Here is a 17,579-nt window from a genome sequence, read left to right on the forward strand (position 1 = left end):
ACCATATAGTTATTTATATTTACCACTGTATAGAGATATTTAAGAATAAATTGCCTTTTTTTTTTTAACTTTACATATTAACTAAATTATACACGGCACTTTTTTGTAAGGTTATTATCCTATTAATCAAAACAATAATCGGCCAACTAATCAGTTATGAAAATAATCGTTAGTTGCAACCCTAATAAACGCATAAAGGCCTGTGCGTTCATCATTTATTTTTTTCCCCTTTGTTTAAACTTTACGCGTATACATTCCTTTTTTTTACACATAGGCGCGTAAAATGCATGTTCTTAGATGCAGATTTTTTCATTCTGTTGCGGATCTGAATGCAGTGCATGTTTACTCACCTGTGTGGCTGGCTTGGCTCCATTAAAAATGCAGCTGTGCTTGTAATTAAAAAAACACTTGTGTATAGGTATAGCTTTTCACCATGGCTTGTACAGACATTACAATGCAAAGCCTGTTAATAGTTATACAACGGAGGTAAGTAAAAGCTATTGATGGCTACTGAGGTTTTATTTAACCACTTCAGCCCTGGAAGGTTTTACCCACTAACTGACTAGGTCATTTTTTTGCGATACGGCACTGCATCACTTTAACTGACAATTGCGCGGTCATGCAACGTTGTACCCAAAAAAATGTGATGTCCTCCCCCCCCCACCCCCACCCCCACAAATAGAGCTTTCTTTTGGTGGTATTTGATCACCTCTGCAGTTTATATTTTTTGTGCTATAAACAAAAAAAGAGCGCCAATTTTGAAAAAAAGCAATATTTTTTACTTTTTGCTATAATTTGCACCAAAAAATATATTAACCACTTCAGCCCCGGACCATTTGGCTGGCCAATGACCAGAGCACTTTTTGCGATTCGGCACTGCGTCGCTTTAACTGACAATTGCGCGGTCATGTGACGGGGCTCCCAAACAAAATTGGCGTCCTTTTTTTTTCCCCACAAATAGAGATTTCTTTTGGTGGTATTTGATCACCTCTGCGGTTTTTATCTTTTGCACTATAATCAAAAAAAGAGCGACAATTTAGAAGAAAAAAAAGCAATATTTTTTACTTTTTGCTATAATAAATATCCCCAAAATATAATAAAAAAAAAAATATATATATATATATATATATATATATATATATATATATATATATATATATATATATATATATATATATATATATATATATATATATAAATAAAAGCATTTTTTTCCCTCAGTTTAGTTATAGCATCTACAAAATAGGGGATAATTTTATGGCATTTTTATTAATAATTTTTTTTTTTTTACTAGTAATGGCGGCGATCAGCGATTTTTATCGTGACTGCGACATTATGGCAGACAGATCGGACACTTTTGGCGCTATTTTGGGACCGTTCACATTTATACAGCGATCAGTGCGATTAAAAATGCATTAATTACTGTGTAAATGTGACTGGAAGTGAAGGGGTTAACCACTAGGTGGAGCTGTGTAGGGGTTAAGTGTTTCCTAGGGAGTGATTTTAACTGGGGGGGGATGGGCTATGTGTGACATAACACTGATCACCACTCCCGATGACAGGGAGGTGTGATCAGTGTCACTAGGCAGAACGGGGAAATGCTTGTTTACAGCATCTCCTTGTTCTTCCTCACCGTGAGACGATTGCGGGTATCAATGTCCGCCGGGCCCGCGATCACACTCACGGAGCTCCTGTCGGGCGCAAGCCGCCTCATAAAGGGCAGCGTACAGGTACGTTAATCTGCCTCTACGTGCCTTTCTGCCGCAGTATATTTGCGTGAGGCGGTCGGGAAGCGGTTAAAAAAAACAAATTTCTTCCTCAGTTTAGGCCGATATGTATTCTTCTACATATTTCAGTAAAAAAAAAAAAAAAATCGCAATAAGTGTATATTGTTTGGTTTGCGCAAAAGTTTATAGTGCCTACAAAATAGGGGATAGATTTATGGCAGTTTTACTATTAATTTCTTTTTTACTAGTAATGGTGGCGATCTGCGATTTTTATCGGAGCTGCGACATTGCGGCTGACAGATCGGACACTTCTGACGCTATTTTGGGACCATTCACATTTATACAGCGATCAGTGGTAAAAATAGCCACTGATTACTGTATAAATGTCACTGGCAGGGAAGGGGTTAACACTAGGGGGCGATCAAGGGGTTAAATGTGTTACCTAGGGAGTGTTTCTAACTGGGGTGGGGGAGATGGGACAGACTGGGGGAGGAGACTGATCGTTGTTCCTAAGCAGTAGGAACAACAGATTAGTCTTCTCACACCTAACAGAACGGAGATCTGTCTGTTTACGTTGACAGATCTCCCTTCTGTCCTTCTCAGGAGCGATCGCGCATTGGCTCCTACGTCACGCGGTGAGTGGTCGCTCACCCCCTATACTCCTTGAAGCGCCCACCGTACAGCTATGGCAATTTGCGCAGGAGTGCCAGGGCAGTCAGGAAGTGGTTAACCCTAGTTAGGTCAGAGACCAGCCCTCGTACCGGGGAAGGGTGAGCAGCGGGAATGTGCGTTCCTCGGGGCGTCACATGTCATGAGCGGGGGGGAAGCCCTCGGTCTCTTTAATGAGGCATCCAGGCTCAAAAAGACCATACATGTCTCCCCTGTGCTCCACTGAATGTAATGCAATGCACATCACACTGCATTATGTAATTTCCCGGGCTTGATGGCCGGGGAAACTGTCAATGGGGACTCGGAAGGGATGTTGCACATCCCTTCCCGGGTCAACAACTACAAGGGGAGGAGAGCGGACACACGTCCCCTCTACCCGGCGGCACCCACTATACCGGTCCCAGGCCCACAGATGGGCAAGCGGAGCCTGGGATACATAGCGGTGGGGACACGTTGGGAGCATTCGGGTGTCCCGCCGAGATTTCTTGTCACCATGGCGACCTGGCGCCTGTCACACATCCGTTCCGGGTAAACAACTACAAGGGGAGTAGAGTGGACACACGTCCCCTCTACCCGGGCGCACCCATTATACCGGTCCCAGGCCCACAGATGGGCAAGCGGAGCCTGGGATACGTAGCGGTGGGGACACGGGAGCATTCGGGCAACAGCCCAGGCATCAGGGCGAGACTTCTTGTCACCATGGCACCCGGTGCCTGTCACACACCCCTTTCCGGGTCAACAACTACAAGGGGAGGAGAGTGGACACACGTCCCCTCTACCTGGCAGCACCCATTATACCGGTCCCAGGCCCACAGATGGGCAAGTGGAGCCCAGGATACATGGCGGTGGGGATACGTTGGGAGCGTTCAGGCGGCAGCCCAAGCATCAGGGTGAGACTTCTTGTCGCCATGGTGACCTGGAGTTTGTCGAGCCCTGGCTTTGATGATTTAATAAGAGATAAGAGAAGGAAGAAAGAACAGTGAGGGAAAAGGATAGAAGTATAGCAAAATGAGAAAGGGGGCGGGGAGGTAAGGGGTGGGTCAGAGTAGGACCAGGGAGGACCCTGCATTTTGGGACCAACCCTTAGATGACGGCTAGATGCCTGTTAAATTGACCAAAATGGGTCATAATTGGAGATACAGGGGTTCCAGATGTTCCTAAATTTCTTGATTTTTGTCCCGCTTGACCGCTGCCAATTTTTCATTAATCAAGTGCCACGTCATCTTAGTTTTGATCTGTGTTGTTATCGTCAGGACCTCTATTTCAATGCTTCGGTACAAAAAAAAAATGCTGGGGTTTTTGTGACGTAATGCTTATGACTACATCCACACCACCAGAAATGTTTTGCAAATTTCCTATTGAATCATCCCAACTGTGTCTCTGTCAAAGCAACAAATAGGTGCTTGCACCAGATCTTTTCAGGTATCGTGGTAAAACGGTCATCTTATTGTCTTCAAGAGATGTTTGGGAATATTTTATTTTTTTTAAATCACTCGGTGGCTTCATTAAACCAGGATTAAACCACCAGGCTGCAGGCCTCTAAAGGATGCTGGGTCAGGATTTGTAAGCAGCAATGTAATCCATAACATATCATGGTGAATAGGGTGTTTGGTAGCGTGCCTCCATCAATATGCAGTGCACTCCTTTCAGCAGCATCCTCGCTCTCGCTTTTCTCTCGACCATGAACCACAGGGCAGAAGAGGGGTCTGTGCCTATAAATCTATTTGTTTATTGCCTGGCACTGGAAATCCTCTGTAATTGAAACTTACCTGGAATTGAGACGTTCTCTCCGCGTATGGAACGAGCCTTCTTTTGAATATAAATTGAAAATCAAGCCTTGGTAATTGACGGGAACAGTTACCTGCCTCCCATAATCCCGCCTGATTGGGATTGGCGTCTCAGGCCGTCTCAGGCATTTGATATAAATTTAAATGCATTACTTTTGAAATGGAGCTTAATTATATTCAGGAATATTATTTCTCGCTGGTGGCAGCTTTCTCATGCCTATTTTCATCAATATTTCATCCCCGGATGGGATAAGAGACAAATTCCCTGAAATAGAGGGTGAATAAACCACTTTGGAGGTGGGAGAGCCTCTAAATGCTTCGGAGAAGAGGCAGCCGCAATTATCCTGGGCTGTTTGCGAGGCTTATTTCTAAAAGAGAGCTCATATCTAGCTTAGGTTGATGCTTATTATATTGGCGTAAAAGGGTATTAATGTACCTAGATGTCTGTACAATGACTTCCTCTTCTAGGTTAACCCCTGAATGTATGCATACACAACTACTAAAATTTTATATGAAAGGCAATTTTTCATTATTTCTAAATTTGCAGCTTTTATTGGAATAAAAAGGTCCTGGGGTAGGCACGTTGTGTTATTAGTGACAATGCACTCTGTCACACACACACATGTCTTCTGGTTGATCAAATTTCATGGGCCCTTCCTCTTATCCAGTGGTGGACCAGCGGTGAAGTTATGACCATTCTGGCAATTGTCCTTGGCCCAGTTGATGGCCATTCAGGTTCTGCTCATTGTCCTTGGCCAAGTTGATGGGCATTCAGTGCAATAATACTCTGGGCTCAGGTTGCGCAAAGTCTTTCTCCCAGTGGGTGGGTCCATGACAGCCTGGACTAGTAGGAAGTGGGTTGAATGATAGCTAGCCAGCGTCATCTAGTAGTGGAGAGCAAGTACTGCAAGGGACAGCTCTGTAGGTTACACACACACACACATCTTCTGGTTGATCAAATTTCATGGGCCCTTCCTCTTCTCCATTGGTGGACCAGCGGTGAAGTTATGACTATTCTGGCCATTGTCCTTGGCCAAGTTGATGGCCATTCAGTGCAGTAGTACTCTGGGCCCAGGTTGCGCAAAGTCTTTCTCCCAGTGGGTGGGTCCATGACAGCCTGGACTAGTAGGAAGTGGGTTGAATGATATAGCTAGCCAGCTTCATCTAGTAGTGGAGAGCAAGTCTGTAGGTTACTATTATAGCAAAGGCTTTCTTTTAAAGATATTTATTTACACTTTTACCGAGAGTTCTCCTTTCAAAAAAAGTATATGTAATTTATTACAGAAGGTCTTATTTTTACAAACCGTGGGGACAAATTAAAAAATTTGAACAAAGCACATTCTTATAGAGTGCGTACTTGCCTCAATTGCCTGCTACCTGCACAAGTCGCTTCTGACAGGTTATGCCAACACCACAAGATCCCCGGGGATGGCCCCGCTGCCCCCGCCTGCTCAGAGCAAGTAATTGAGAGCCTTGTATGTGCATGTTTACCTATGAGACTTTGTTGAGGGGGTGTGTCTATTCCCTGCACTTAGGTTTCATATTACACTCAGCTCCCTGTGCTGTGTGTGTGACATCAGATGCAAAAAAGGTCCACTGACTACCCCCACCTATGACTGGCCATTACAGTAAGCAGCATTGGAGGGCAAATAGATATAAACGAGGCCAAGGATAAATCCAAGGAAAAATTCCAACCTTAGCGTCCAGCCCACGCACAATCAAATCAACCTGTCTAACAGTATGCGTTTAAAAACAGGGGTTTAGTCTGCACACATTTGCAAATACATGCATAAGCTACAGGCCACGTCAAGGCACCCTGGTATCTGCAGTTCTTATCACTGACTGATTCCACAGTGGAAGCACATGCATTCTGATGAGTAGGTGGAGGGCAGATGGACTGAAGGGAGCCCACCACTTCTTAAAGGTACAGGTGCAAACTGAGCGCCCAGCTAATCGCGCAATGGCTGCCAAACGCCAGTGCATTGCCTGACCAATAAAACCTTGTTTCAAAAAAAAGGGGTCCACTACCGCCACCAATGACTGACCATTACGGTAAGCAGCATTGGAGGGCAAATCAGACTTGTGTGACATCAGATCCCCGCCCCCTTGCCTTTTGGAACTAAGGAATACTGTGTAAAATGTGTGCTTTAGGAAGCTGTGGAGAAGAGAAGGCTGCAGATAACCATGTACAACTAATGTAGAAAAATGTTTCATCTCTGTGTATCAACCAAGGCCAGTCAGTGGATATATGTAAGTGTTTACAACCACTTTGTTTTAACCTCCATTTATTACTATATATCAATTTAAGACTACCCTGTCTACAAGGTGATAATGCCTCACAGTGTTGTCACCTTTGTTACAGCAAGTGGAAAATTTACAGATCTGCTACCGGCAGCTAACAAACTGATGTTGGGGGGGTGGGGGGTGGAAAAACAAAAATTGCTATGTTATGCTCTTAACAGGCTGCATCATTTGTCATGTTTCATTTTGCATATATGGAGGGAGGGAAATGGGACTTTTAAGGTGCAAATTAATTAGAAAAATAGTACCAACTAAATTATTTAAGAAAATATTTTTATTTTAGAAAAAATAAAAAATTATTAAAGCACAGCAATTGGCAAGTACAGATCAACAACATTTTATGGATACAGATGTAATTCCCAACATGTTTCACCCATATATCGGGCTTCTTCAGGGGATGCTGTCCAGCTAGAGGTACAAGCCTTCTATTGAAAAAACATATACATATAATAGTTACATCAACAGTTAATTCATAAACATAATATCGCATACATAATACTTTCATTTCAATTAACGCAACCTCAATCTATACATGTGCATTTCATTTTGCATAGTTGACTATAGCTACACCATAACAAATTTTTCACCTGTAATTTCTCACTATAGTTTTTTCTTTTACCCTTTATTTCACTGTAACACCCAATTTTCCTACAGCCTATACATCTGGAGCTGCTATAGGATGCACAGTATGTAGAATGGGACAGGACAAGGAAAATATCACCTCCTCCTAAAATGTGCTAATACATAATAAGGCCTGTTGTTGTCCTGTCCTCCACATTTACAGTATATAGGGATCTCCAAAATATGTCAAATGCAAACTTCAGAATGGCAAGAATACACAAAGGGTGAATTTCTCAGAAGTCACTAACTTTTTTTCTCCTCGAGGTGCGTGGGGAGGGCGGTGAGACACTGACATTTCCAGCTGCGGCGCGGTGACGGGGGGAATGTCAGATCCAACTTGCTTTCCTTATTTTATTATCTTCAGCGCGAAAAGAGCAAGTGGTCAGAAACGGGCAGCGCGGCTTCCGAACACAGGTGATAAAAGCCTCCATCGCCAAATTAATCTCCCACTTAGCGGCGGAGCAGGTCGTTAATTGTTCTCTCTGCTTGCTGTTGATATAATGTGGAAATTTTCATTCCCCATTCAAGACGTGGGGAAGGTTGTAGCCCGAAAATGTTAAGATTTGCATTTTTATTTGTTGATTTATTTAAAGGACAGCCTCTCCCGGCAATCCATCACCACGGTGACACCCCGAATATGAATAATGTATTGTGGACTTGGCGGTTACAATGTGTAATAAGCGCCGGGGACAGAAGCAGAATCTTAAGCACCCTGCAAATGTAATATTTATCGACTCATAAACTTTATTGCTTTCGAGGTTCAATAATACTGACCACAGAACATTAATATCACTTATCCCGGTTTTATTTAGGGCACTTCGGCAAAATAACCAGTCTGTTTAATGCTTACTGAAAAATAATTTAAATTTACAGTGTTCGAGGAGCGGGATGGAAGGCGCTTAATTGTCGAGAGCGTGTGTACGCCGCTTCCTCGAATCCGGTCACCTTACGGTTTTTCTAACATTTCTTAATTAAACCCTGAATAGATTTTAATGTACTGTGTGTTAACGGTGTGTTTTGGCCTCTCTGTGCACAGTTTGAATCCAAATAAAGCTTTGTGGCAACTGTTGCATCTTAATGAAGATAAAAATGTGGCCTACATAAACATATTGATGTATCTTCTTCATTGTAACACGTTAAATAGGGAACCAAGTATTTTTAAGTTATATATTTTTCCTGGTTTACGTTGAACGTGTTATGGGTATTTTATTTAGAGGCCAGCCCAAGGCAACTAATAAAATTTGTTAGTTACTAAAATTTAGCAGAAAAGGGCAGGAAGTATCTGTCCAAAGACAAAAAGCATGGTCAAAACCAACAGAGGAGACACAGTAGTAAAACTAATGCTTGAAAAAGAAAGAATTGAGCACATCACTAACTTTTCTGACACCTTGGACTTATGCATTCATGAAAACTTAAAGAACGATGTTGACGTCGGAGCTGGAATCACCAAGGGGAGAGTTTCTGAAGAAACAGAGCACAGTCTCCCTTCTAAACAATAACAAAAGTTTGCTACAAATTCAAGTCTGGTCCATTCTCGGTTATGGAATAGAAGCGTTTCCCTCAAAATGACTCCCATAAAGAAGATCACAAATTTTGACTATGATGCTACAAGAGAATCTTGAAAATCTGCTGGATGGACATGGTCACGAATGAAGAGATGTTGCTGCAAAAAGTGAATGAAGTTAAACCATGTCTTCTGTTGGAAAAAAATTATTGAAAAGAGTGCTATCTTTTTTTCTTTTTTTTTTTTTTTTCATATCACAAGAAACTTGGTTGGAGAGCTATGCAAGATTGTGAAGGAGAAAAGCAAGGTAAAGAAAGGGAGAAGAGGAACATGGTGGATGCATGACATCCAGGAAATGACAGGCAGTTGTGACGTAAAGCAGATCATATACCTGCCAAAAGATGAGGCCAATTGCTCTTGAAGTGAATTAACCTACATACACTCAAGGCAAAGAGCATGGTCATAACCAACAAAGGGGGGCACAGTAGTAAAACTAATGCTTGAAAAGGAAAGAATAGAGCACATCACCAACTTCTCTAACACCTTGAAATTATGGATTCATGAAAACACGATGTTAACGTTAATGGAAGCACCAAGGCCAGACTTTATGAAGAAAAAAATCTTCCATCTAAACACTGAAAATATTTGCTACAAACTCGTCTGGTCCATTCTCGGTTATGGCACAAAGTTTCCCTCAAAATGTCTCCCATAAAAAAGATCACAAATTTTAACTATGGTGCTACAAGAGAATCTTGAAATCTGCTGGACGGACATGGTCCTGAATGAAGAGATGTGCTGTAAAGAGTCAATGAAGCAAGACACACATCTTCTCTGGTAGAAGAAATATTGGAGAGAGTGCCATTTTTTTTTTTTTTTTTCCATTTCACAAGAAACTTGTTTGGAGAGGAGCTATGCAAGATTGTGGAAGAGAAAAGCAAGGTAAATAAATGGAGAAAAGGAACATGGATGCATGACATCCATAAAATGGCAGACAGTTATGACATAAAGCAGATCCTATACCTGCCAAAAGACTAGGCCAAATGGAAAACAATGGTGCAAGCAAAGATCCAAGTTTTGAAGTTCAGCAAAAACCGCAAGCAGTCATGGTAGTGGTAATGGTAACTACTGATTAGGTCAACTCACTTCACTCTTGAGAGGACCTGTACTGTTGAAATTTTGGCCAAAAAAGGCAAACTAAGGACAAATGGCTAGTCACCTATGAAATTTTCAGCTCTCCTGCTAAAAATCAATTGGTGGTCAATGGGAAGAATGCTCCCTTTACAGCGGTGGTTAGTTGGAAGAATGCCACTCCTACAAACCTCTAAAAGGATCATTAATGTCATGGCACTGGACCTAGACCTATGTAGGCCCCATCAACTGGGGAGGTCATACATCCATAGTTGAAGGCATCCCGAGCAACCTCTGAAGGAGCCCTGGTTGAGAATGGCTGCAATAAACAATGGAACCTTTCAGGAGACAAACAATATAAAATATTTATAACATTTTACAGTTGCAACAAGACCACCTTTAGAATGCTGAATAGATAATTGACTGATGTCTGATTCTGAACTGTTGATAGCGCTGGTCTCTTATGCTCCAGAGCGATCACTCTATAAAATGTGTATCTTCATTCTTATTCTCTTTAAAGCCCAATAAACAGAGATAGGCAGGCATGTGACCAGATAGCACGTTAGTATGTTACTGGCCGATAAGTGAGATTGACAGCTGACACCAGCAGATGGAGAGAGATTCCGCCAGCTTAGCTAACAGCGAAAGGGAACTTTCCTTCCCTCGTTCCATTAAAAAAAAAGGATTTAAAGCCGGATCTGGTTGAAAGTGATACACTATACTAGAGCCTTTCAAAGGTGGGATTCAATATTCTAGATGGTGTGATAAAGAGAGAAAAGGAATAAAAGCATATTACTAAGAGCTGAATAAAAGGCAGACCCCCCCCCCCCCCCAAAGGATAGTTTTGCTAACATTTAAAGGTAGAGGGAAACTAGGGTAAGAATATCCAAAAGTTATAGGAGACCCCCCCCCCCCGCCCGGAGAAAACAGCCTACTAGACCATGGCAGGATCACCGGAGAGATATATAGATTTTTTTTTTTTTTATGCGTTTTTTAAGCTAAACCCCAGATACAAATAAATGCAGCTCTGTATATCATTAAAACATTCATAAAGTAAATCCTTCTGCATACCCACTGGCCTCAGGTGGTGCACAGAGATGAAACAAATCCTCCTAAATAAGTTGTACCTGTTTATCTGCAGTTTTCTCTTTGCTACATCCTCCTAAAGCACACATTTTGTACTGCATCTCTGAGCCAGAAGGCAGATGACGGGGATATGATGCCGGGAACTGAGTGTATTTTTGAGATCTGAGTGTAGGGAAAGGACACATGCCCCTCTACACAGCCTCTTAGGGAAACCTGCACAGCTAAAACAGTCAATCACCATCTATGTGCTGGAGGGGTGGCAGGGCCCTCCCTGGCGATTCTGTGGTGTCGGCATAACCTGTCAGAAGTGACTCCTGCAGATGGCAGAGGGAAGAGAGAGCAGACAGAAATCGCACTAGGTGCTTTGCATTGAGGCAAGTACACACTATAGTGGGGTATACTTTGCACGGACGTTGCACCCTCCATGCCTCTGACAGACCATGCTTACTGCCAGATTTTCCACACATGCAAAGATGTGCCACAGGGCTTCTGGACCTGGCAGAGACCTGCAGCCTATCGTGTGCGAAGGTGTCGCTGTTATGGAGGTCCCAGATCTTAGGTTGTCTGCACATGCATGGGAAAAGTCTGCTCATACGCAGATGTGACACAGAACTCTGCTAGGTCCTGAAGGCAGGGCAGAACCCTTTGACACATCCTCCCAAGAAGGCAGCACTGGGGGGGGCAAATATAGAGAGCTGAGTGAAAGGAATGGGAACCCCCCCCCCCCCCCCTTTTCTACACAGCCTATAGGGAAACCTGCACAGCTGAAAGAGTCAATCGCCTTCTGTGTGCTGGAGGGGTGGCAGGGCCCTCCCTGGGGATTCTGTGATGTCAGCATAATCATGCAGATAGCAGAGTTACGTGAGAGCAGACAGCTCTCTCAATTGAGGCAATTACACACTATAGTGTGTAATGCTTGGTTCATTGCACGCCCAGTGCCTCTGACAGTACATGCTCACATGCAAAGATGTGTTACAGGGCTTTGGGACCTGGCAGAGACCTGCGGCCTATCGTGCAAAGACTATGCCTTTATGGAGGTTTCAGATCTCAGGCTGTCTGCACGTGTGGGAAAACTCCACGCATGCGCAGATGTGACACAGGACTCTTCTAGGTCCCAAAGGCTGGTCAGGACCCTTTGACACATCCTCCCAAGTCGGCAGTGCTGAGGGTGGGGGCGGCAAGTCCCATTTTTGCGGGGACCACAAGTTCCTCTTTAAGCAGCAAGTTAAGTTGCGGTGCGATCAGAGAGCATCCTGGTAGGAGAGTGCAGAGTGACAGTGAAATGAGCTCATCAGTCTGCTGTCTGTTCTTTCATTGTCCAATCACAGAGCGGGACTGGGAAGGGTACCTGTAAATGTTACTAAGCTGTAGCAGAGAAAAATCCAGTGTCCTTCCCTGGCAGACAGAGCCAGGTATATTACAGAATTGATTGGACAGATGCCAAATGCTAAATACCTTTTCTCATCAGCAGTATACAGCAGTCTTATGACTTCTATCCTTGTCCGGGAGAGCACTGGTTAAAGCTTGTAGGATGAGTTTTCATTCTCCTCTGACTGTCCTATGAGGCTGCATGACCCCTGACTTTATCTGGACAGTGCTGATTTGCCCTGTGCTAATCACATGCCCCCCCAAAAAAAAAAAAACCTCTAGCACTACACACCTAACTGAGCATGTGCAGAGTGCCTCCAAAGCTCTGTTCTATCAGCAGATGGAATGGGGACAGAAAAGGAAGGGGAGGATTAGAGAAGACCGGATCAAACAGCCTTTTTACACAATGCAGAGGATTAAATCTTAGGTGCCACAGTGAGCATAACAAACATGCTTTACTGCATATACAGACTGATTTTACTGTTGTGGGTTTAGAAACACTTTAACCTGTTGACGACCAGCCGCTGTCGTTATATGGTGGCAAGTTGGCTCCCCTGCGGAAATCCCCGTAGCTGTACGGCGGGCGCCTTAAGGGTTATAGGGGAGTGCGGCCGCCGCGTGACTTAGGAGCTGATGCACGTGCCCGGCAGCTGCGACGTCCGCCGGGCACCTGCGATCGCTTTTGAGAGAGACAGAACGGAGGTCTGTCAATGTAAACAGACAGATCTCCATTCTGTCACTGGAAAGGAGACAGATCTGCTGTTCATACTGATTATGAACAGCGATCGGTCTCCTCCCCCAGTCAGTCCCATCCCCCCCACAGCTTAGAACACACACTGAAGGAACACCTTTATCCCCTTGATTGCCCCCTAAAAAAAAAAAAAAAAAAAAAAAGATTATAAAAATGCCATAAATCTATCCCCTATTTTGTAGACGCTATAACTTTTGCGCAAACCAATCAATATACACTTACTGCAATTTTTTTTTTTAACCAAAAATATGTCGAAGAATACATATTGGCCTTAACTGATGAAGAAATTTGTTTTATGTTTTGGGGGGATATTATAGCAGAAAGTAAAAAATAGTGTGTTTTTTTTTTTTTCAAAATTGTTGTTTTTTTTTTTTTTTATAGCGCAAAAAATAAAAACCGCCGAGGTGATCAAATACCACCAAAAGAAAGCTCTATTTGTGGGAAAAAAAGGACATAAATTTTGTTTGGCTGCAACATCGCACAACCGCGCAATTGTCAGTTAAAGTAACGCAGTGCCGCATCGCAAAAAAATGGCCTGGTCATTAAGGGGGAAAAAAATCCTTCCGAGGCTGAAGAGGTTAAGTTCCCCATTTTGTTAAGTCAGCTTTTGGCTCCCCTGTAAGCATTAGCTGTTGTGAGAAAACATGGAGGCGACTATTGCTGATCTCTACATGTGTCTATTTTATTTGCTTGGCTGTAATAGTGTCCTTCTATCGATACTTTCAATCACTAGCCTGGGGAAAAAAAAAAAAAAAAATCATGCAGGTAAGGGCTTCTAACATATTTCTCCTTCTCTGCAGTCGTGTTCCGGGTCAGTAATTCAGCATATTGAAGCTAGTAATTTGAGATGATAGCTAGACAGTTAGCATTTTTAGGAGGTGGTCAACTATTGCAGCTGCAGTTGAACTTTATATCTGTTAAATACATTTTAAGGTGCCTCAAACCAAATGGAGGGTCATTTACGAAGACTCGAGCAGCCAGAATCTGGTAATGCTTGGCCACCAATCAGTTTCTACTTTTTATTTACAAAGCTTAACTGAGCATGCTGAGGATAGAACCTGATGAGCATGCTGAGGATAGAACCTGATGAGCATGCTGAGAATAGAACCTGATGAGCATGCTGAGGATAGAACCTGATGAGCATGCTGAGGATAGAACCTGATGAGCATGCTGAGGATAGAACCTGATGAGCATGCTGAGGATAGAACCTGATGAGCATGCTGAGGATAGAACCTGATGAGCATGCTGAGGAAAGAACCTGATGAGCATGCTGAGGTTAGAACCTGATGAGCATGCTGAGGTTAGAACCTGATGAGCATGCTGAGGTTAGAACCTGATGAGCATGCTGAGGTTAGAACCTGATGAGCATGCTGAGGATAGAACCTGATGAGCATGCTGAGGATAGAACCTGATGAGCATGCTGAGGATAGAACCTGATGAGCATGCTGAGGATAGAACCTGATGAGCATGCTGAGGATAGAACCTGATGAGCATGCTGAGGATAGAACCTGATGAGCATGCTGAGGATAGAACCTGATGAGCATGCTGAGGATAGAACCTGATGAGCATGCTGAGGATAGAACCTGATGAGCATGCTGAGGATAGAACCTGATGAGCATGCTGAGGATAGAACCTGATGAGCATGCTGAGGATAGAACCTGATGAGCACGCTGAGGATAGAACCTGATGAGCACGCTGAGGATAGAACCTGATGAGCACGCTGAGGTTAGAACCTGATGAGCACGCTGAGGATAGAACCTGATGAGCACGCTGAGGATAGAACCTGATGAGCATGCTGAGGTTAGAAACCGATTGGTTACTTAAACAGGGGTCTCCAAACTATGGCCCTCCAGTTGTTCAGGAACTAAAATTCCCATCATGCCTAGTCATGTCTGTGAATGTCAGAGTTCTACAATGCCTGATAGGACATGTAGTTCCGCAACAGCTGGAGTGCCTTAGTTTGGAAATCTCTGGGTTACTATGCATAGCTGCTGTGGGGTTGTCCAACCACCTCTAAGATGTTCAAAGTCTTATGCCCTGTACACACGACCGGTTTTCCCATCGGAATAAACTCTGAAGGTTTTTCCGACGGAGTTCCAACAGAATTCTGCTGAAACTGTCTTGCGTACACACGATCACACCAAATTCCGACCGTCCAGAACGCAGTGACATACAACACGTATGACGGGACTAGAAAAAAGACGCTCAATAGCCGGTAGCCAATAGCTTCCGTCTCGTACTTGCTTCAGAGCATGCGTCATTTTTGGTCCGTCGTAACAGAATACAGACGAGCGGTTTTCCTGATAGGAATTGGTTTCGTCGGAAATATTTAGAACATGTTCTATTTCTAGGTCCGTCAGAATTTTCGGAAAAAAAAAAAAAAGTCAGATGAGGCATACACAAGATCGGAATATACGATGAAAAGCTTCCGTCGGACTTTTTCTGTCGGACATTCCGCTCGTGTGTACGCGGCATTAGGGGCCCATTCACAAGGGTGGCAGGCAGGCAGTTCAGCCGCAGTTTTACTGCCCACCTACACAAAGCAATGCAGCCATTTGGGGCTGTACCCATGACACAGCAATGTTTTAAAACAGCATGCTACATTCACCTGGCAATACCATTAGTGAACACAACCCAGTCTTGTGAATAGGGTGCACTGCAAACGACCTGAAATCACGTGGGAGGCATGTTGTTTGGGCACTGTTCTGAATTTTGAGGGTTAACAGGTGATGAGATGGTGCGCCTGTCAATCACTCTCTGAAATAAGCCACAGCCTTGAGTTGAAAATCCAGTTCCCTGCTAGATTGCTGTAGAGAAAGTGTATAAAAGAACCGCGCTAAACACAAACCATAATCAAAATAATTGAAAAATATATAGTGATCAGAAAATGCTAAACTCATATAGCAATATAATGTGAAAAAATTAAAAAATGCGAAATGAACCACATAAGGATACTAAATTATTAGGGCAAAAAATATGAAAATTAATTAATAAATATAGAAACTAATTAGTAAAAAATTGTTATATAAAGATAAGGAAAACAAAAAACACAGTCCGTGAAAATAAAATGACTTCCGTTATCAACAGTCCTATTTAGATTTTCTTCCACCCAAAGTGACTGAAGACTTTAAAGACATCTTTGTGAAAAAATCCACCACCTATAAAGGTATATGATTACCAGAGGTAAGCTGTAATAAAGCCTTATGCCAGAGATCCACTCATTAGGGACATCACCATCTGTCTCTGCATGGAGGGGAGATCACCCGGGATTCATCAGTAGTGATTGGCTCGGTAATGGAGACCCTAGATCTCCGATTGGTGTAATCTACAAAAAATCCGCTCGAGGGCGCTGTGATTTTTCAGTGACGACAGCCGATAAAACACGCCTTCTCCCCGGAAAACCGCAGAAGAAATGGCCATTAAAGTTGGGATCCCACCAGACTCTGAACTGGCTCTGTGACGTCCGCTGACAGCGGACTTTAGCCCGCTGACGGCTGTATATGGGTAACAGGAGTGCCGAACGAACTGCGCTCCTGTGACCTACAGGAGAAGTAGTGCCCAAAGAGCTTTGGCCCATGCTGCATGCTGGCAGAGGATAGGCTTTTCTATTCAAGACTGAGGCTGTTTTAGAAAGAAAACAGACTTTTTGATGAATTTAGCTGTTATAAGTTGATTGTTCAAACAAAGTGACCTCTATTGAAGCCAAATTGTACTGCTCCCGCAGGAACACCCATTTTTGTGGTCCATGTTGGAGACTTCTACAGAGAGAAGTGTACACAGGTATTTGTATGTGAACAAATGGAAATTAACTTATGCACTACTCAGTGTATAGATTACAACTATGGTGCGGTGCAGCAAAATGGTGATAAAGCTGCCAAAACTCCTTAGTGTCACTAACACCAATAATGTTATTAAAGCCTATAAGTTGGAGAAGCGCTAAATCGAAGTACACCAATATAAGTGTAAAAACTCAAGAAACCTATATAAAGACAAATAAAGTGAGAAAATGTACAATATTGAATGAAAAATGTATCAAATTAAAGGTCCAGTGCACAAATTATAAAAATCAAATAACAATGAAGTGCAGTCCTTCTTCCAAAGTAAACGGTGGTGCAAAAAAATATTTTTAAAATTCAAATGGCAATAAAGTGCAGTCCTTCTTCAAAGATAAATGGTGAGTGATTGACAGACAGATCCCAATGTCAACGATCCTAAATATGTGCTGAATCCCAAAAAGGGCACAAGTCCGCCACCGTGTGCAATGGCCGCTCACCTCAAATCCAAGGATTATGCGCATCAAAATACCAAAGCAATCTCCATATGAGATCATCCGTCTGTAGTCATCGCAATGCAATAAGAAAAAACATCTCCTCAAAGTGTAGTAAGAAGCAATCATTTATTTAAAACAAAGGTAGACTTGCATTTAAAATTGAAGATATGCTAGTAGTCACAGCAGGGTGGAGTCGCACATCAGCAAGACGCTGTAAATGGAAGACTTCCGGTTTCAGCCGTAACCGGTAGTGATGTCATCCGGCTCCTCCCGACGTGTTGCGTCCTGTCAAGTGACTTTATCTAGGGACGCACGACACAATACTAAGGTAGACTTACATTTAAAATTGAAGCTATGCGAGTAGCCA

General features: G+C 43.1%; 1 protein-coding gene across 2 annotated transcripts in view; it reads left to right on the forward strand.

Moving 5' to 3' along the window:
• The window catches only part of KIAA1328 (KIAA1328 ortholog), a 289,603-nt gene that overhangs the window by 247,001 nt on the left and 25,023 nt on the right, over positions 1-17,579 (forward strand). The window lies entirely within an intron of this gene.

The sequence above is a fragment of the Aquarana catesbeiana genome, linkage group LG01, assembly GCF_042186555.1.
Source record: "Aquarana catesbeiana isolate 2022-GZ linkage group LG01, ASM4218655v1, whole genome shotgun sequence".
NCBI classification, from domain to species: Eukaryota; Metazoa; Chordata; class Amphibia; order Anura; family Ranidae; genus Aquarana; species Aquarana catesbeiana.